General features: G+C 44.4%; 1 pseudogene; it reads left to right on the forward strand.

Moving 5' to 3' along the window:
• Positions 1-16802: 16802 nt before the first annotated feature.
• On the forward strand, positions 16803-17715 carry LOC123451144 (annotated as a pseudogene).
• Positions 17716-22333: the final 4618 nt, after the last annotated feature.

Raw genomic sequence — 22333 nt, forward strand, 5'->3', positions numbered from 1 at the left:
ACCTCCTGTTAACATGAAGTATGATTTGCTTGTTGGGGAGATACACATCCCCATTGAGGTAACCTAGTGACTATTCGAAAATTCTCCGTTCTCTTTTGCGATTCAAAAAAGTTTGTCAGGGAGACTTGATCAACCTCACTGACGGATTTCTTTTGATGAACATGAGATGGATGAATCGAGGAGTCACAAACCTCTGTTCTAAGCTTTCACCTTCGGTTGATTAGAAGAAAAATGATAGGTTTAGTTTAGTTTTCCCTATTTTCTGTTTTAGCACCCCGTAGAAAAGTACCCCGAAAATAAAAGTTCTCCGAACATCCTGGAAATCAAGTATGATTTTTTCTGGAATTTTTTAAAAATACTGAGACTAATAGCTAGTTTGGGGGATGCGCGAGTGGGTCACAAGCCAAAGAGGCCCGGCCACCCCCCCCCCCCGGCCGGGCCTAGCAGGCTTGTGGAGCCCACATGCACCCCCTCCACTCATTCTAGCTCTCATCCACTTCTCCTACCTCCAGAAAAATTCATTGCACAGCTCAAACCCGTGTTCTTGCTCCTCTTGCTGGGATTTTCGATCTCCTTGCTCAAAGCACCATTCTCCGAACTGTTTTGGGGCAATTACTCCTTGGTAAGTGACTCCTCGATTGGTCCAATTAGTTTTTTCTCTAGTGCCTTATACTTCGCGTATTTTTGCTGCCTTGGTGACCATGTTCTTGAGCTTTGCATGCTAATTTTAGCTAGTCCCAAGTAGTTTTGATGCGTAATATGGCCTCTAGGCACTTGTGGGAGTAGTTGCTATGAGTTTTGTTGAGCCTTGTTCACTTTTCCTTAGAATCACTAAAAGATTCAGAAATTTTCAAAGATAGAAAAGGGAAAAGATGAGGAGGTTCTTAAGAGGCTCTTCAAGCCGTGACCCCAAGGATGATGGAAGTGAGAAGAAGCCCAAGTATCCGGTCCCTCGAGTTGCAGAAGTTCGAGCGTGCGAGTGGCCAAGCGATGTGTTCTTACGCGCCACCGGACTTTATGAGGACTTTTACTACCTGGTGGAGAACGCAGCCTTACCGCCTTCGTTGAAGATAAGTGTCCGCAATACCTCCTCCTCACTAATATCTTCGTACAAAGATAGATGTCATGCAGATTCTTTTCCCTAAGCACGTATGACTACATACGGAATACATGCCTACATTAGATTGACGAACTGGAGCTAGTTACTTATCTCTCCGTGTTATAAATGTTACATGATGAATAGCATCCGGCATAATCATCCATCACAGATCCAATGCCTACGAGTCTTTCCTAATGGTCCTTGCTATGTTACTTTGCCGCTACTGTTGTCACTGCTGCTACTGATACTCTGTTGCTACTGCTGTCACTTTGCTGCTACTGGTTACTGTTGCTACCGCTGCTATCATACTACTTTGCTACTGGTACTTTGCTGCAAATACTAAATCTTTCAGGTGTGGTTGAATTGACAACTCAACTGCTAATACTTGAGAATATTCTTTCGCTTCCCCTTGAGTCAAATCAATAAATTTGGGTTGAATACTCTACCCTCGAAAACTGTTGCGATCCCCTATACTTGTGGGTTATCATACAACCAGAAGGTTTTGTCAATCCTAAGGATGCTAACAAGTATGAAAGCTCCAGCGATCCTTCCAAGGACTGGAGTAAGCATCTCGGAGTTGGAATATGCGGTTTGATGAGATGATCAAAGCTTTTGGGGTTATACAAAGTTTATGAGAAACTTGTATTTCCAAGTCAGTGAGTGGGAGCACTATTCAATTTCTGATGACTATATGTGGTTGACATATTGTTGATACGAAATGATGTAGAATTTCTGGAAAGCATATTGGGTTGTTTGAAAGTTGTTTTTCAAAGGAAAACCCGGATTAAGCTACTTGAACATTGAGCATCAAGATCTATGGAGAATAGATCAAGACGCTTGATAAAACTTTCAATGAAATGAATGCCTTGAGAATTTTTTGAAGGAGTTCAAAATAGATCGGAAAAGAAGGAGTTCTTAGCTGTGTTGTAAGGTGTGAATTTGAGTAAGACTCAAAGCCCGACCACGGCAGAAGAAAGAGAAAGGACAAAAGTCTTCCCCTATAATTTAGCCGTAGGCTGTATAGTATGTTATGTTGTGTACCGCACCTGATGTGTGCCCTGCCATGAATCTGTCATTGTTGGAATTATGCCCTAGAGGCAATGATAAATAAGTTATTATTATAATTCCTGTATCAAGATAATCGTTTATTATCCATGCTATAATTGTATTGAATGAAGACTTAGATACATGTGTGGATACATAGACAAAACACTATCCCTAGCAAGCCTCTAGTTGGCTAGCCAGTTGATCAAGGATAGTCAGGGTCTTCTGACTATGTACAAGGTGTTGTTGCTAGATAACTGGATCACTTCATTGGGAGAATCATGTGATGGACTAGACCCAAACTAATAGACGTAGCATGTTGATCGTGTCATTTTGTTGCTACTTTTTTCTGCGTGTCAAGTATTTATTCCTATGACCATGAGATCATATAACTCACTGACACCGGAGGAATAATTTGTGTGTATCAAACGTCACAACGTAACTGGGTGGCTATAAAGATGCTCTATAGGTATCTCCGAAGGTGTCCGTTGAGTTAGTATGAATCGAGACTGGGATTTGTCACTCCGTGTGACGGAGAGGTGTCTCGGGGCCCACTCGGTAATACAACATCACACACAAGCCTTGCAAGCAATGTGACACAATTTAAGTTACGGGATTTTGTATTACGGGACGAGTATAGAGACTTGCCGGTAAACGAGATTGAAATAGGTATGCGGATACTGACGATCGAATCTCGGGCAAGTAACATACCGAAGTACAAAGGGAATGACATACGGGATTATATGAATCCTTGGCACTAAGGTTCGAACGAAAAGATCTTCGTAGAATATGTAGGTTCCAATATGGGCATCCAGGTCCCGCTATTGGATATTGACCGAGGAGTCCCTCGGGTCATGTCTACATAGTTCTCGAACCCGCAGGGTCTGCACACTTAAGGTTCGACGTTGTTTTATGTGTATTTGAGTTATATGGTTGGTTACCGAATGTTGTTCGGAGTCCCGGCTGAAATCACGGACGTCACGAGGGTTTCCGGAATGGTCTGGAGACGAAGATTGATATATAGTATGACCTCATTTGATTACCGGAAGGTTTTCGGAGTTACCGGAATGTACCTGGAATGACGAATGGGTTCCGGATGTTCACCGGGGGGGAAGCCCACCTCAGGGAAGCCCATAGGCCATAGGCGTGCCGCACCAGCCCTTAGTGGGCTAGTGGGCAAGCCCAAAGAGGCCCCTGCACAGGGAGATAACAAAATCAAAGAGAAAGAAAAAAAGGGGGAAGTGGGAAGGAAGGGAAGGACTCCACCTTCCAATCCTAGTTGGACTAGGATTGGAGGAGGACTCCTCCTCCCCCCCTTCGGTCGAACCCCTTGGGGATCCTCGAGCCCCACGGTAAGGCCCCTCCCCTCCCACCTATATATACAGAGGTTTTAGGTGTGATTTGAGACAACTTTTCCACGGCAGCCCGACCACATACCTCCACGGTTTTTCCTCTAGATCGCGTTTCTACGGAGCTCCAACGGAGCCCTGCTGAGATTAGATCACCACCAACCTCCGGAGCGCCGTCACGCTGCCAGAGAACTCATCTACCTCTCCGTCTCTCTTGCTGGATCAAGAAGGCCGAGATCATCGTCGAGCTGTACGTCTGCTGAACGCGGAGGTGCCGTCCATTCGGCACTAGATTGGAGCGGATCGTGGGACGGATCGCGGGACGGTTCGTGGGACGGTTCGCGGGGCGGATCGAGGGATGTGAGCACGTTCCACTACATCAACCGCGTTTATTAACGCTTCTGCTGTGAGATCTACAAGGGTACGTAGATCTGAAATCCCCCTCATAGATGGACATCACCATGATAGGTCTTCGTGCGCGTAGGAAAATTTTTGTTTCCCATGCGACGTTCCCCAACAGTGGCATCATGAGTTAGGTTCATGAGTAGATGTCATCTCGAGTAGAACACAAAAGTTTTTGTGGGTGATGATGTGCGATTTGCTGCCCTCCTTAGTATTTTCTTGATTCTGTGGTATTGTTGGATCGAAGCGGCTCGGACCGACATTACTCGTACGCTTACGAGAGACTGGTTTCATCACTACGAGCAACTCCTTTGCTCAAAGATGACTGGCGAGTGTCGGTTTCTCCAACTTTAGTTGAATCGGATTTGACCGAGGAGGTCCTTGGATGAGGTTAAATAGCAATTCGTATATCTCCGTTGTGGTGTTTGCTTAAGTAAGATGTGGTCCTACTAGATACCCATGGTCACCACGTAAAACATGCAACAACAATTAGAGGACGTCTAACTTGTTTTTGCAGGGTATGCTTGTGATGTGATATGGCCAACGATGTGATGTGATATATTGGATGTATGAGATGATCATGTTGTAATAGTTAATATCGACTTGCACGTCGATGGTACGGCAACCGGCAGGAGCCATAGGGTTGTCTTTAAACTAATGTTTGTGCTTGCAGATGCATTTACTATTTTGCTAGGATGTAGCTTTAGTAGTAATAGCATGAGTAGCACGACAACCCCGATGGCGACACGTTGATGGAGATCATGGTGTGGCGCCGGTGACAGAAGATCGTGCCGGTGCTTTGGTGATTGAGATCAAGAAGCACGTGATGATGGCCATATCATGTCACTTATGAATTGCATGTGATATTAATCCTTTTATGCACCTTATTTTGCTTAGAACGACGGTAGCATTGTTAGGTGATCTCTCACTAGAATTTCAAGACAAAATTGTGTTCTCCCCGACTGTGCACTGTTGCTACAGTTCGTCGTTTCGAGACACCACGTGATGATCGGGTGTGATATACTCAACGTTCACATACAACGGGTGCAAAACAGTTGCACACGCGGAACACTCACGTTAAGCTTGACGAGCCTAGCATGTGCAGACATGGCCTTGGAACACATGAGACCGAAAGGTCGATCATGAATCATATAGTTGATATGATTAGCATAGGAATGCTTACCACTGAAACTATCCTCAACTCACGTGATGATCGGACTTGAGCTAGTGGAATTGGATAATGAACCACTCAAATGACTAGAGAGATGTACTTTTTGAGTGGGAGTTTAGCAAGTAATTTGATTAAATTAAACTCTAATTATCTTTAACATTGTCTAAGTCCACTTTGAATATATTTGTGTTGTAGATCATGGCTCACGCGACAGTCACCCTGAATTTTAATACGTTCCTAGAGAAAGCTAAGTTGAAAGATGATGGAAGCAGCTTTGTAGACTGGGCTCGTAATCTTAAGTTGCTCCTGCAAGCTGGGAAGAAGGATTATGTCCTTAATGCTGCACTAGGAGATTAACCACCCGCTACGGCTGACCAAGATGTTAAGAACACTTGGTTAACACGTAAGGAGGACTACTCGGTAGTTCAATGTGTAATCTTGTATGGCTTAGAGCCAGGACTTCAACGTTGCTTTGAGCGTCATGGAGCATATGAGATGTTCCAGGAGTTGAAGTTTATCTTTCAGAAGAACGCCCGGATCGAGAGGTATGAGACCTCCGATAAATTGTATGCTTGCCAGATGGAGGAGAACTCGTCTGTCAGTGAACATGTGTTCAAAATGCCTTGGTACTCAAACCGTCTAGCTGAGCTGGGGATTGAACTCCCGCAAGAGGCTAACACTGAAAGAATTCTTCAATCACTGCCGCCAAGCTATAAGAGCTTCGTGTTGAACTACAACATTCAAGGGATGAACAAGTCACCCGGCGAGTTGTTCGCGATGCTGAAAGTCGCAGAGTCAGAACTCCGTAAAGAGCATCAAGTGTTGATGGTGAATAAGACCACTAGTTTCAAGAGAAATGGCAAAGGAAAGAAGGGTAATTCAAAGAAGAGCGGCAAACCTGTTGCCAATCCGACGAAGAAACCCAAAGCTGGACCTAAGCCTGAAACGGAGTGCTATTATTGCAAGGGTATGGGTCACTCGAAGCACAACTGCCCCAAGTATCTGGCTAATAAGAAGGCGGCCAAAGAAAAATCAGGTATATTTGATATACATGTTATTGATGTGTACTTAACCAACTCTTGTAGTAGTGCCTGGGTATTCGATACCGGTTCTGTTGCTCATATTTGCACCTCGAAATAGGAACTGCGGAATAGGCGAAGCCTGGCAAAAGATGAAGTGACGATGCGCGTGGGAAATGGTTCAAAGGTTGATGCAATCGCCGTCGGCACAGTTTCACTTCAGTTACCATCAGGATTAGTTATAAACTTAAATAATTGTTATTTAGTGCATGCGTTAAGCATGAACATTATATCTGGATCTTGTTTATTACGAGACGGTTACTCGTTTAAGTCAGAGAATAAAGGTTGTTCTATTTCTGTGAGTAATATCTTTTATGGTCATGCACCCAATGTGAGAGGATTGTTCATATTGAATCTTGATAATGATAATTCACATATACATAACATTGAGACCAAAAGACTTAGAGTTAACAATGATAGCGCCATGTTTTTGTGGCACTGCCGCTTAGGTCATATTGGTGTAAAGCGCATGAAGAAACTCCATTCCGATGGACTTTTGGAGTCACTTGACTTTGATTCACTTGACACGTGCGAACCATGCCTCATGGGCAAGATGACTAAGATTCCGTTCTCCGGAACAATGGAGCGTGCGAGTGACTTTTTGGAAATCATACATACCGATGTGTGTGGTCCGATGAGCGTGGAGGCACGCGGCGGATATTGTTATTTTCTCACCTTCACTGACGATTTGAGTAAATATGGTTATGTCTACTTGATGAAACACAAGTCTGGAACATTTGAAAAGTTCAAACAATTTCAGAGTGAAGTTGAAAATCATCGTAACAAGAAGATCAAGTTCCTACGGTCTGATCGTGGGGGTGAATATCTGAGTTTGGAGTTTGGTGCTCACTTAAGACAATGTGGAATTGTTTCATAGTTGACACCTCCTGGAACACCACAGCGTAATGGTGTGTCCGAACGTCGTAATCGTACTTTATTAGAGATGGTGCGATCTATGATGTCTCTTACCGATTTGCCGTTATCGTTTTGGCGTTATGCATTAGAAACAACTGCATTCACTTTAAATAGGGCACCATCAAAATCCGTTGAGACGACACCATACGAACTGTGCTATGGCAAAAGACCAAAGTTGTCATTTCTTAAAGTTTGGGGATGTGATGCTTATGTCAAAAAGCTTCAGCCTGAAAAGCTGGAACCCAAAGCGGAAAAGTGCATCTTCATAGGTTATCCAAAAGAGACAGTTGGGTATACCTTCTATCTCAAATCCGAGGGCAAAGTGTTTGTTGCTAAGAACGGAGCTTTTCTCGAGAAGGAGTTTCTCTCGAGAGAATTGAGTGGGAGGAAGATAGAACTTGATGAGGTTGTCGAACCTCTCATACCTCTGGATGGTGGCGCAGGGAACGGGGAAACCCCTGTCGTTGCGACGCCGGATGAGGAGGAAGTTAATGATGATGATCATGAAACTCCGGATCAAGTTCCTGTCGAACCTTGCAGGTCTACGATACCGCATACTACTCCAGAGTGGTACGGTAATCCCGTCTTATCAATTATGTTGTTAGACAATAATGAGCTTGCGAATTATGAAGAAGCAATGGTGGGCCCGGATTCCAACAAATGGCTGGAGGCCATGAAGTCCGAGATAGGATCTATGTATGAAAACAAAGTATGGACTTTGGAAGTACTACATGAAGGCTGCAAGGCTATTCAGAACAAATGGATCTTTAAGAATAAGACGGACGCTGACGGTAATGTGACCGTTTATAAAGCTCGACTTGTGGAAAAGGGTTTTTCACAAGTTCAAGGGGTTGACTACGATGAGACATTCTCTTCCGTAGCGATGCTTAAGTCCGTCAAAATCATGTTGGCAATAGCTGCATTTTTCGATTATGAAATCTGGCAGATGGATGTCAAAACGGTGTTCCTGAACGGTTTCCTTAAGGAAGGGTTGTATATGATGCAACCTGAAGCTTTTGTCGATCCTAAAAATGCTAACAAAGTGTGCAAGCTCCAGCGATCCATTTATGGATTGGTGCAAGCATCTCGGAGTTGGAATAAACGCTTTGATGAGGTGATCAAAGCATTTGTGTTTATACAAGTGGTTGGAGAATCTTGTATTTACAAGAAAGTGAGTGGGAGCTCTGTGGCGTTTCTAATATTATATGTGGATGACATATTGCTGATTGGAAACAACGTGGAGTTTTTGGAGAGCATAAAGGATTACTTGAATAAAAGTATCTCTATGAAGGACCTAGGAGAAGTTGCTTACATTCTAGGCATTAAGATCTATAGGGATAGATCAAAATGCCTGATAGGACTTTCACAAAGTACATACCTTGATAAAGTTTTGAAGAGGTTCAAAATGGAACAGTCCAAGAAGGGGTTCTTGCCAGTTTTACAAGGTACGAGATTGAGTAAGACTCAGTGCCCAGCAACTGATAAAGATAGAGAGCATATGAGCACCGTCCCCTATGCTTCAGCCATAGGTTCTATCATGTATGCAATGATGTGCACTAGACCGGACGTTAGCCTGGCCATAAGTATGGCAGGCAGGTTCCAGAGTAATCCAGGAGTGGATCACTGGACGGCGGTCAAGAATATCCTGAAATACCTGAAAAGGACTAAGGAGATGTTTCTCGTGTATGGAGGTGACGAAGAGCTCACCGTAAAAGGTTACGTCGATGCAAGCTTTGACACAGATCCGGACGACTCTAAGTCATAGACTGGATACGTATTTATTCTTAATGGGGGTGCGGTAAGCTGGTGCAGTTCCAAGCAAAGCGTCGTAGCTAATTCTACATGTGAAGCGGAGTACATGGCTTCCTCGGAGGCGGCTAAGGAGGGTGTCTGGATGAAGCAGTTCATGACGGATCTTGGAGCGGTGCCAAGCACACTGAATCCAATAACCTTGTTTTCTGACAACACGGGTGCCATTGCCTTAGCAAAGGAACCACGGTTTCACAAGAAGACCAGCCACATCAAACGACGCTTCAACCTCATTCGCGACTACGTCGAAGGGGAGGACGTAAATATATGCAAAGTGCACACGGATCTGAATGTAGCAGACCCACTGACTAAACCTCTTCCACGGCCAAAGCATGATCAACAGCAGAACTGTATGGGTGTTAGATTTATTACAATGTAATTCACATGGTGAATTGAGGGCTAGATTATTGACTCTAGTGCAAGTGGGAGACTATTGGAATTATGCCCTAGAGGCAATGATAAATAAGTTATTATTATAATTCCTGTATCAAGATAATCGTTTATTATCCATGCTATAATTGTATTGAATGAAGACTTAGATACATTTGTGGATACATAGACAAAACACTGTCCCTAGCAAGCCTGTAGTTGGCTAGCCAATTGATCAAGGATAGTCAGGGTCTTCTGACTATGTACAAGGTGTTGTTGCTTGATAACTGGATCACGTCATTGGGAGAGTCATGTGATGGACTAGACCCAAACTAATAGACGTAGCATGTTGATCCTGTCATTTTGTTGCTACTGTTTTCTGCGTGTCAAGTATTTATTCCTATGACCATGAGATCATATAACTCACTGACACCGGAGGAATACTTTGTGTGTATAAAACGTCACAACATAACTGGGTCGCTATAAAGATGCTCTACAGGTATCTCCGAAGGTGTCCGTTGAGTTAGTATGAATCGAGACTGGGATTTGTCACTCCGTTCTGTCTACATAGTTCGAGAACCCGCAGGATCTTCACACTTAAGGTTCGACGTTGTTTTATGCATATTTGAGTTATATGGTTGGTTACCGAATGTTGTTCGGAGTCCCGGATGAGATCACGGACGTCACGAGGGTTTCCGGAATGGTCCGGAGACAAAGATTGATATATAGGATGACCTCATTTGATTACCGGAAGATTTTCGGAGTTACCGGGAATGACGAATGGGTTCCGGATGTTCACCGGGGGGGGCAGCCCACCCCGGGGAAGCCCATAGGCCTTAGGGGTGCCGCACCAGCCCTTAGTGGGCTGGTGGGCAAGCCCAAAGAAGCCCCTACGCAGGGAGATAAGAAAATCAAAGAGAAAGAAGAAAAAGGGGGAAGTGGGAAGGAAGGGAAGGACTCCACCTTCCAATCCTAGTTCGACTAGGATTGGAGGAGGACTCCTCCTCCCCCCCCCTTCGGCCGAACCCCTTGGGGATCCTTGAGCCCCAAGGTAAGGCCCCTCCCCTCCCACTTATATATACGGAGGTTTTAGGGCTGATTTGACACAACTTTTCCACGGCAGCCCGACCACATACCTGCACGGTTTTTCCTTTAGATCGCGTTTCTACGGAGCTTGGGCGGAGACCTGCTGAGATTAGATCACCACCAACCTTCGGAGTGCCATCACGCTGCCGGAGAACTCATCTACCTCTCCGCCTCTCTTGGTGGATCAAGAAGGCCGAGATCATCGTCGAGCTGTACGTGTGCTGAACGCGGAGGTGTCGTCCGTTCGGCACTAGATCGGAGCGGATCGTGGGACGGATCGCGGGACGGTTCGTGGGACGGTTCGCGGTGCGGATCGAGGGACGTGAGGACGTTCCACTACATCAACCGCGTTTATTAACGCTTCTGCTGTGCGATCTACAAGGGTACGTAGATCTGAAATCCCCCTCGTAGATGGACATCACCATTATAGGTCTTCGTGCGCGTAGGAAAATTTTTGTTTCCCATGCGACGTTCCCCAACAGTCATGGGGTACGAAAGTGATCCAGGAATGGATTTCTGGACAGCGGTCAAAAGTTATTCTTAGTAACTAGTGGACTACGGATTTTTTTTCTCGATTATGGAGGTGATAAAAGAGTTCGTCGTAAAGGGTTACGCCGATGCAAGCTTTGCACTAATCCGAACGACTTTGCATAGTGAACCAGATTCATATAGTGGAGCAGTCATTTAGAATGGTTCCAAATGGCACGTAGTAGCAACATCTACATGATATCATAGAGATTTGTAAAGCACACACGGATCTGAAAGGTTCAAACTTGTTGACTAAAACCTCTCTCACAAGCAAGACGTGATCAAACCCCAGAACTGTATGGGTGTTGAATTCGTTAAAATTACATAGTGATGTGAACTAGATTATTGACTCTAGTGCAAGTGGGAGACTGTTGGAAATATGCCCTAGAGGCAATAATAAATAAGTTATTATTATATTTCCTTCTTCATGATAATCGTTTATTATCCATGCTATAATTGTATTTATTGGAAACTCAAATACATGTGTGGATACAAAGACAAAACAATGTCCCTAGTGAGCCTCTAGTTGACTGGCTCCATGATCAAAGATGGTTAAGGTTTCCTAACCATAAACAAGTGTTGTCGCTTGATAACGGGATCGCATCATTAGGAGAATGATGTGATGGAAAAGACCCAAACTATAAATGTAGCAAGTGATCGTGCCATTTTCTTTCTATTGTTTTCTGCATGTCAAGTATACATTCCTATAACCATGCGATCATGTAACTCACTGACACCGGAGGAATGCCTTGTGTGTATCAAACGTCGCAACGTAACTAGGTGACTATAAAGGTGCTCTACACGTATCTCCGAAGGTGTCCGTTGAGTTAGCATGGATCAAGACTGGGATTTGTCACTCTGTGTGACAGAGAGGTATCTCGGGGCCCACTCGATAATACGACATCACAAACAAGCCTTGCAAGAAATGTGACTAAGTGTAAGTCACGGGATCTGTATTACGGAACGAGTAAAGATACTTGTCGGTAACGAGATTGAAATAGGTATTGGATACCGACGATCGAATCTCGGGCAAGTAACATACAAAAGGATAAAGGGAATGATATACGGGATTACATGAATCCTTGACATAGAGGTTCAACCGATAAGATTATCGTAGAATATGTAGGATCCAATATGGGCATCCAGGTCTCGCTATTGGATATTGACCAGGGAGTGTCTCAGGTCATGTCTACATAGTTCTCGAACCCGCATGGTCTGCACACTTAAGGTTCGGTGACGTTTTGTATAGTTGAGTTGTGTGTGCTGGTGACCGAAGTTTTATTCGGAGTCCCGGGTGAGATCCCGGACGTCACGAGGAGTTCCGGAATGGTCCGTAGACGAAGATTGATATATAGGAAGTTGGTATTTGGATTCCGGAAGATTTTCGGGCATTGCCGGCAGTGTACTGGGAGTGACGAATGGGTTTCGTGGGCCCACCTAGTGGGCCCACCACTCCCCAAGAGGGCCACGTGGACTTGATGGTGGCTCAATAGCTCTTAGTGGGCTGTCTAGTCAAACCAAAGAAAGCCCATAAGGTAAAAGTGGAAAAACCAAAAGAGGTGGACAACTTGGGGAGGAGTCCTACTCCAAGTAGGATTGGAGGAGGACTCCTCCAAGCCCTAATTCGGACGAGCCAAGGAGGCTCTCCTTGAGCCTCAAGGATAGCCCCTCATTCCTCCTATATATACTAGAGGGTTTAGGGTTTTTAAGACACAACTTTGCCACGTGCAACCCTAAACCTCTACTTCATAGTTCTTCCTCTAGATCGGATTTCTGCGGAGCTTAGGCGAAGCCCTGCAGGAATTGTTCCACCACCACCACCACCACGCCGTTGTGCTGGAGAACTCATCTACCTCTCCGCCCCTCTTGCTGGATCAAGAAGGCGGGGATCGTCATTGAGATGTACGTGTGTTGAACGCGGAGGTGCCGTCCGTTCGGCACTAGATCGGGATGGATCATGATGGGATCGCGGGACGGATCGTGATGAGATCGCGGGATGGGCTGCGATTCGGATCACGAAGATGTTCCACTATATCAATCGCGTTATATACGCTTCCTCTTAGCGATATACGAGGGTATGTAGATTCACTCTCTCCACTCGTAGATGATCATCACCATGGATAGGTATTGCGTGTGCATAGGAAAAAATTTGTTTCCCATGCTACGTTCCCCAACAGGAAGCTGGTGTTGGCGGCGATGGCCTTGCTCTGTTCGCTGGATCCAGACGGCGCACGAGGTAGTGGCTCGTCCGTTGGGTCGAGGCGCGGCGTCCTGGTAAGATCCATCTGGACCTGACTCTAGGCTGCTCCGGCGAGACGTGGGAGGTGGCGGCGTGGCTGGGACACGAGCTCCACGATGGTTGGTGTGCTTGTGGTGGTGGCGGCTCCTGGATCAGGATCTGGTGTGGACGTGCGATGTGGGGGCAGGCTGTGCCTCGACGGGGTGCCGCAGCTGTTGTAGGGTAGCTTGGTGCTGCCTCTCAGGATCCCGGCATGGATGTGGCTGCCACGACATGGTAATGGCTCATGGCAGTGGTTTGGGTCGTTTCACAGCGGAGGTTGGACATCTTCGGCATCGGTCCATCGATGAGCGGCCTGTGTCGTCCTTCGATCCCCCTCCACATTATCCAGGCGCTACCTTTTTCAAAGGATTGGTCCTCTTCTAGTTGCAGTCCATCACTCGTCCCACGCCCGGTGTTGCGGGACCAAACTCGTCTTGCGCCCGACAGCAGGACCGAGCTCGTCTCGCGCCCAGTGCCCTAGGATGGGTCGATGAAGGCCAGTTGTTGCCGGCCTATTGGGTCTCGGTGTTGGGGGCTGCCCAGGGTGCGAAAGGCGGGGACTTTCCACCCTTCTCTTTGGTTAGAGTAGAGGCGGGTCTTGGATGAGGTGGTGTAAAGTTCTGGGATGCGAGGGTGGCGGTGCTGATGGTGGTAGTGTGGTGCTCATGGGCAGAACACGTGGTTTGGTGCTGCCCGGTGACCATGGTCGTGTGGGCGACATGGTATCCGTAATGTGGCGTTCGTTGGTGGTGAGTGTTGGACGGGGTGAAAACCTGCTCTATCTTTCCACAAACCGATGGCAGCAAAGTGCGTTTCCTTTTAGAAGGTTTCGCAGCGGCCCTCATTGCACGATGTGTTGCTCCATGGAAAACTTTGACTCTCGGGTCGGGCGATGGCAGCGCTCCGGTGTCGTTTGCTTCCTGAAGCCCACGATTCGTCATATGTGGCTTCATCTCTTCATGATGGTGTATTCACTTTAAGGACTCGAGTTGCTTTTGTAGTGCTTGAGATGGTGTTAATGGACTTAGCGCTTATGTAGCCTTGGCTGTGTTGTGATGACGTGTTTCTATATTGAATTGTTGTTCGTCGTTGCTTTATACTCACTCCGTTCCTAAAAATAAGACATTTTAGAGATTTCACTGTAGACTACATACGAAGTAAAATGAGTGAATCTATACTCTAAAATATGTTTATACACATCCGCATGTAGTATATATGGGAATCTTAAAAGGTCTTATATTTATATTTAGGAACGAGTATATATAAATAGGGATGGCGCCCGCAGGGTATGGATATGGGTAGAGCCACCCCATACCCTTTACCCATCTCCCGTGAGCTTATCCATCACTCTTATCCATACCCGTCAACGGGTATAATTTTTTCCCATACCCGTTACCCGACAGGGTAGACGGGTACCCGCGGATAAAATTATCCATGTTTACAAATCAACAATTTGAACAACTTATCTCTCCCTAATAATAAAGCAAATCGGGTTTATGGTCGTCCATCAACTAAATTATCCCTAAAGTTGATAAAAATTACCCACCAATGCCACCCGTAAGTATAAAAACGATTCGCTTTTTGGATTTCAGAAAACGCCGCCCTGTGTTGTGTTTATAAAGTACTGATATATAGATATACTAGTAACACATGACTAGCACAATGGTCAAAGGTGCGATCCTCCAGGCCAGAGACCAGGGTTCGATCCCTGGCACACCACATTTTCTCTACCTTTTTTCCTTTTTTTCATGGGCCGGCCCATGTGCAGCTCAGGGCATCCTTTTTAGTATTTTTTCTTTACTTTTTACTCCCGTTTTAGTTTTTTCTTCTCTAAATTAATTCCAGATTTCAAAAGAACAAAAAAATTAAAAGTTGTCAGTTTGAAAAAATTAGAAACACGATAATCTGTTTGTGTATTTACAAAATATTCAACAAGTCATAAAACGTTCATGAGTTCAAAAATTGCTCACATATTATACAAGAAATCACGATTTCATATAAATTGTCATGAAATAAAAAATGTTCATGATTTTTTTAAATGATCAGATATTCAAAGCATATTCAGGAATTTGGAAAACATGTCTATCAACTTTTAGAAAATGTTTGTAAAAATTAAAACACATATGTTAATAATGAACAAAACTAATTGTCGCTTACATAAAGGTTTTATTAGGAAACCTCTAGAGGTCGTTTTATGATTTTATTTAGTCCCTCGCGTCGGATAAAAAAAGGTTTCCGTGTTTTGTAGTTTGCTCAGCTAAAAAATATATTTTTTTTGTGACGCCTTAACAAATCAAGCCGCGATGAGCATCATATTTTTAGTTTTTGAAATTACATTTTAAAATTGCCTTATCTCATCATGACATCACTTAGATATACTTTGTGAAATAACATTTCAAAAATCCTTATGCCATTATTGTATTGGATTCATATCTTTTTATATCTATCACACCTGCATAACTTGATAGTTTTTCTTCCGTTGCAACGTACGTGCATTTTTGCTAGTAGTCATAAAACAACACATAATCATGGTTTACAAAAAATAGATTATAACAACAACATATACTTATAAACAGCATCATATAGTCATAATCAACAACACATAGTCATACATTTTCATTTCACAAACTCTTGACATAGTGTAGATTGTAGAGATAATATTGAGTTTAGAAAGATTTTATATGGATACATGAGTATGTGGGTATGGGTTATATTATCCCATACCGTACCCTCTCCATCCGATGGGTTTGAGATTTTCCTATTTATACATCTATTTGCTACATATACGTTTAGGTAGCTGTAGAGCATTGCTGAAGTCTCTTGTCTTTTGGCTGTTTTGGTAAATGCAATAAATTCGACTGAATATTCAATTGCTAAGCGTTCAAGCTTGTGCGATTCATTTCCTTATCAAGCTTAAAAATGTGATAAACTACCAATGCCAGCCAAATAAATTCAATTTAATTATTGAAGTATTGGTGTTCACCAAACAGTAGAATTGTTATTTTGTGAGGCACTAAACAGTAGAAATTAATGGAATTTTGGCAGTATTACTTTCATTGGTATCATGTTGCTAACTTGCTCTTTAGAGCTCCATTGGTAGTTAATGGAACTTTACCAGTAATTGTTGAACACCAAGAGCTTTGGTACTGTTGTATAGGTAGCTTTAGAGCATTGCTGAAGCCTCTAGCATTTCAGCTGTTTTGGTAAATACAATAAATTCAACTGAATGTTCAACTGCTAAGCGTTCAGGCTTGTGCAATTTATTACGTTATCAAGCTTAAAAACGTGACAGACTACCAATGCCTTGCCAAAAAAGTTCAATTTAATTATTGAAGTAGAGGTGCTCACTAAACAGTAGAAAATAATGGAACTTTGGAAATATTACTCCCTCCGATCCATATTAACTGTCACTGCTTTAGTACAACTTTGGAGTTCATGTTCCTAACTTGCTCTTTTGAGTTCCCCTTTGTGCGGATAATTTACACTTTGGAACTTGCATCAGTAATCGCTAACGATTACTGGATTAGAATTGTCAAAAGAATATTAGTGGTATTGAACAATGATGCTTCTAGATGGTGTGATGCCCATTTAAATGACGCTACATGTGGAGCAACTTTAAATGCGTATTAGTAATACTTTTCAGTTGTTCTAAGTATTGATGTATTTTACAATGGTCCACGCTCCTGAAGTTGCTAGTCAAGTGAACTCCTGGGTAAAGGAAATCACAACAGGTCTCATCAAAGAGATCCTCCCTGCAGGGTCTGTTGACAGTACCACTAGACTGGTTCTTGGTAATGCCCTTTATTTTAAAGGAGCTTGGACTGAGAAGTTTGATGCATCTAAGACAAAAGACGAGAAATTCCACCTCCTTGATGGGAGCTCAGTTCAAACACCATTCATGTCCAGTACAAAGAAGCAATACATTTCGTCTTCTGACAGCTTGAAAGTACTAAAACTTCCTTACCAGCAAGGCGGGGACAAGAGGCAGTTCTCCATGTACATTCTTCTTCCAAAAGCACGGGATGGTCTCTGGAACTTGGCCAACAAGTTGAGCACCGAACCAGAGTTCATGGAGAAGCATATGCCAATGCGGAAGGTTCCAGTCAGGCAATTCAAGCTCCCGAAGTTCAAGATATCATTCGGGTTCGAAGCGTCTGATATGCTCAAAGGTTTGGGTCTCCACCTGCCATTCAGCACAGAGGCAGATCTTTCGGAGATGGTGGATTCACCCACGGCACGGAGCTTGTATGTCTCATCCGTTTTCCACAAGTCGTTTGTCGAGGTGAATGAAGAAGGCACCGAGGCTGCGGCAGCAACTTTTGCAATGGCCCAACAAAGTTAACCGCCTGTAGAGCCCGTGAAGGTGGATTTCGTTGCGGATCACCCTTTCCTCTTCCTTATCCGAGAGGACCTCACAGGCGTGGTGCTATTCGTCGGTCATGTGTTCAATCCCTTGATGTCTGCATAATGTGTTTGTTCTGGATCGCCGCATTGGCAGTGGCCTCAACTGTCACATGTGAGTGGAGGGTTTCAACTTTAGATCATGCTGCATGTGCAATAAATCGAGTGGATGTTTTTGTTTTCTAATAATGGCTTGCTTTATGTATGAAGGTTGTGGTGAGTTGGTGAAAATAATTTAGGATTGTTGTGGAGTTTTGTGCTCTCAGTTGCTTGATACATGTGATGGCCGAATGCTTCTTAGCGTAGTATGAACCATGGTCTCTGCATAATTTGGGTGATTGTTCTGGATTATTTTGTTAATCTGGATTGTTTTACCTGGGTTTGTTTGGTTGACAAGGCGGCGAGAGCGACTTCGTCCTCCGTGGCCCTATCGTTATCAGCCATGTGTGCCTTTGACCGTGGGGAAAGAAGGAGAAAGATTCCACAATGGTTCCTAATTTATTCATTCTTGAACTCCTCCATACATCAGATAAGCCCACGATAAGCGGAAATCAGATATTAATATGCACTACTACAAAATTTCTCAATGATGTTAGGATCCGTTGTTAGCAAGTTATTCAGAAACTTGTTAGGCCTTTTTTGGTTCATAAGAAAGAATCATAACAATATAAATTTTATAGAAATTGAGAATAGAATTTTTGTAGAAATTGAGATGACACAAAATTCAATATTTTGTCAACAAAAACCACTAGCCGAGTCGAATTGTTGGAAAGGACCACTTGCAGCGTTGATTTGCAGAAAGGACCCCCACCCCTCGTGGCGGCATGCGCGCCAGGTGACCCGTGTGACCTGCAGCCATCAGGCAAGGCGGCTGGGGCCTGCCTCCACCGGACGAGGCGGCCGATAGGGAATCCCATTGCAACCATCGCACTCAACGGAACGGGCGCAGCAGGCAGGCCCTGTCGCCCCCGCGCCAGGTGGCCGACACTGTAGCCTCGCGCCGAAAGTGGCACTGGACGGCGCTCATTTTGAGACAGACACGGGCGGATTTCCATGCTGGGAATCTCTCAGATGCTCTTTTTTTCTTCCAATTTTCATTTGTGTTCACGCCTTTTTTCATTGATAAATTTTGCCTTTTCGCATCATATTTTCCCGCCTACACATCCGCCTGAGCCTATAAAAGAAGGTATTGAAACACTCTTCGCCATCATCCAACCACACTTCGCCTCAGTGTGTCACACTTCCTTCGTAGTCAGTATGAATTTGCCTTACTCAGATCAAAGCATTAGGCCCAGAAAAATGAAGAGTGCGAGCTTGCCTCAGGGGGTGGAAGTAGTTCGTTGTTGGTGCGGCGATCTCTACAAGGTGAAGGAGGTGACGGATTTTTCAGATTGGTTGGGCATGAAGTTTTTCATGTGCCCCAATTATGAGGAAGATTCACCCGTTGCTCCTTCACCGTACATCAGGCCTCTGGTATGCTTCAGTCATCAAGAATAAACACGTTGTAGATATTATTGTTAACTTGATATTTATATTTCTATTTCTGTTGTAGTCTCCTCATCCTCTGTGCATGTACTATCGTTGGATCGACAAGAAAATGCCGGACTGGGCGGTGACCAAGATTTGTGAAAGAGGTCGTCGTGCATGGGCTTGTTTGGACGCGGAAGAACGCCGCGAGAAGGCGGAAGCAGAGGAGAAAGTAGAGGAGCAGAGAGAGTGGCAAGAGTATTGTGTGAAGCAGAGGGCTATGATTGATGAGATGTAGAAGAAAAACCGAGAAGAGGAACTTTCATTGTCGGAGTTTTGTAGATAGCGACAGGAGGCCCGTGAGTCTGAGAGGGAGAGAAAGAAAGAAAGGGCTCGTGCGGCCAAGGCAGCAGAAGAAGCTCGTGATGGAAAAGGAAAATATCCATGTTGAACTCGGTAGATTTATTTTATTGTTTCTTAATTTCTGACAGTTGTATATTAATTTTTGCAAGTTGTATCTTAATTTCAGCAAGTTTTATCTTCATTTCAGCAATGTGTATCTTAATTTCAGCAAGGTGTATCTTCATTTTAACATGTTAATTTCAGCAAGTTACCTCGCTTTCCCGCTATTTCTTTCCCGCATCGCTTTGCCGCCAATATTTTCCCGCCTCGCTCTCCCGCCATATTATCCCGCCTCGCTTTTCCGCCATTTTTCCCGCCTAGCTTTCCCGCCATTTTTTCCCACCTCGCTTTCCCGCCATTTCTCGTCTCGTTCTCCGGCACCTATAAAACCCCCTCCACACTAAGGTGGGTAAGCAGTGTAGTCTAGTAGGTGACTCTCCTCAAGATGTCTCATTATCCTTTCGATCGTAGTTTTCACTCTTGTATGTCCGAATGTCTTCTGCGTTTAGCTAGCAATTTCAAGATAGACAATAGAATAGTTTCATGGGACGAACTCATCAGTAGTGACACGCTACTGAATGAGATTGCTGACACATTAGCTAGGAAGGGGTGGCCTCCAAGGACTTATGAGGAGATACGGAAAGAACTTATGCGGCTGAATGAAAGATGGAAGAAGAAAGGCTTGTTGGGGAACGTTGCATGGGAAACAAAAAAATCCTACGCACACGAAAACCTATCATGGTGATGATCATCTACGAGAGGGGAGATCGGATCCACATACCGTTGTACACCGCTAAGCGGAAGCGTTAAGAAACGCAGTTGATGTAGTCGAACGTCTTCGCGATCCAATCACGATCCGTCCCACGAACTCTGTCCCGATCTAGTATCGAACGGACGACACATCCGCGTTCAACACACGTACAGCTCGATGATGATCTCCGCCTTCTTGATCCAGCAAGAGAGACGGAGAGGTAGTTGAATTCTCCGGCAGCACGACGGTGTGGCGGTGATGATGGTGGAGCTACTCCGGCACGGCTTCACCGTGTCATGCCGAACTAGCTACGGGGTGTCACGAAGTAGTGGAGGGAGAGAGGACTGCACAAAGGCATGGGGTGCAAAAAGCCTCTCAAACCTCCACTATATATAGGAGGAACAAGAGGGACGGTGGCTTGCCTCCTACTCCAAGTAGGAGGGTTAGGCCGAACCCAAGAGGGAGGAGTCCTCCTACAATTCGGTTTGGTGGAGGACTCCTTCCCATCTTGTCCACCTCCTTCCTTTTATTTTATTTTTTCCTTTTCATTATTGCTCTTAGCCGAAACAGGCTTATTGGGCTGGCCTCACCAGCCCACTAAAGGCTGGTGCGCCACCCCTGGGCCTATTAGGTTCTCTCGTAGGTGGGTGGCCCCTCCCGGTAAAACACCGGAACCCATTCGTCACTCCCGGTACTATATCGGTAATGTCCGAAGACTTTTCGAAAGCCAAATGCACCAATCCTATATATCAATCTTCATTTCCAGGCCATTCCGGGGACCTTCGTGACGTACGGGATCTCATCCGGGAATCCGAACAACATTCGGTTACCAACATCAATAATTCAACTATACTGAAATGTCACCAAACCTTAAGTGTGCACAGCCTGCGGGTTCGAGAACTATGTAGAAATGTCACCAAACCTTAAGTGTGCAGAGCCTGCGGGTTCGAGAACTATGTAGACATGACTGAGACACTCTCCAGTCAATATCCAATAGCGGGACCTGGATGCCCATATTGGATCCTACATATTCTACAAAATATCTTATCGGTGAAACCTCTATGTCAAGGATTCAACTAATCTCGTATAATATTCCCTTTGTCCTTCGTCGGTATGTTACTTGCACGAGATTCGATCGTCGGTATCTCTATACCTATTTCAATCTTGTTACTAGCAAGTCTCTTTACTTGTTCTGTAATACAAGATCCCGTGGTTAACTCTTTAGCCACATTGCTTGCAAGGCTTGTTTGTGATGTTGTATTACCGAGTGGGCCCCAAGATACCTCTGTGTCATACGGAGTGACAAATCCCAGTATTGATCCATGCTAACTCAACGGACACCTTCGGAGATACCTGTAGAGCACCTTTATAGTCACCCAGTAACGTTGTGACGTTTGATACACACAAGGCATTCCTCTGGTGTCAGTGAGTTACATGATCTCATGGTCATGGGAATGTATACTTGACATGCAAAAACCAATAGCAAAAAAATGCCACGATCGCATACTACGTTTATAGTTTGGGTCTTGTCCATCACATCATTCCCCTAATGATGCGATCTCGTTATCAACTCACAACACTTGTCTATGGCTAGGAAACCTTAACCATCTTTGATCAACGAGCTAGTCAACTAGAGGCTCACTAGGGACATTGTTTTGTCTATATATCCACACATGCATTTGTGTTTCCATTCAATACAACTAAAGCATGGACAATAAATGATTATCTTAAAACAATAAATATAATAATAACTATTTTATTATTGCCTCTAGGGCATATTTCCAACAGCCTCCCACTTGCACTAGAGTCAATAATCTAGCTTCACATCTCTATGTGATTTACAATGTAATGAATATAACACCCATAGAGTTGTAGTGTTGATCATGCTTTGCTCGTGGAAGAGGCTTAGTCAGCGGATCTGCAACATTCAGATCCGTGTGCACTTTGCAAATATTTATGTCCTCCTATTTGATGTAATCGCGGATGGCATTGAAGCGCCGCTTTATGTGTCTGGTCCTCTTGTGAAACCTTGGTTCCTTGGCTAGAGCAATGGCACCAGTGTTGTCACAGAATAGATTGATTAGGTCCAGTGCATGATAACCCACAAGTGTAGGGGATCGCAACAGTCTTCGCGGGTAAGTTAACCCAATTTATTGATTCGACACAAGGGGAGCCAAAGA

The sequence above is a fragment of the Hordeum vulgare genome, chromosome 4H (assembly GCF_904849725.1).
Source record: "Hordeum vulgare subsp. vulgare chromosome 4H, MorexV3_pseudomolecules_assembly, whole genome shotgun sequence".
In the NCBI taxonomy this organism is placed as follows: domain Eukaryota; kingdom Viridiplantae; phylum Streptophyta; class Magnoliopsida; order Poales; family Poaceae; genus Hordeum; species Hordeum vulgare.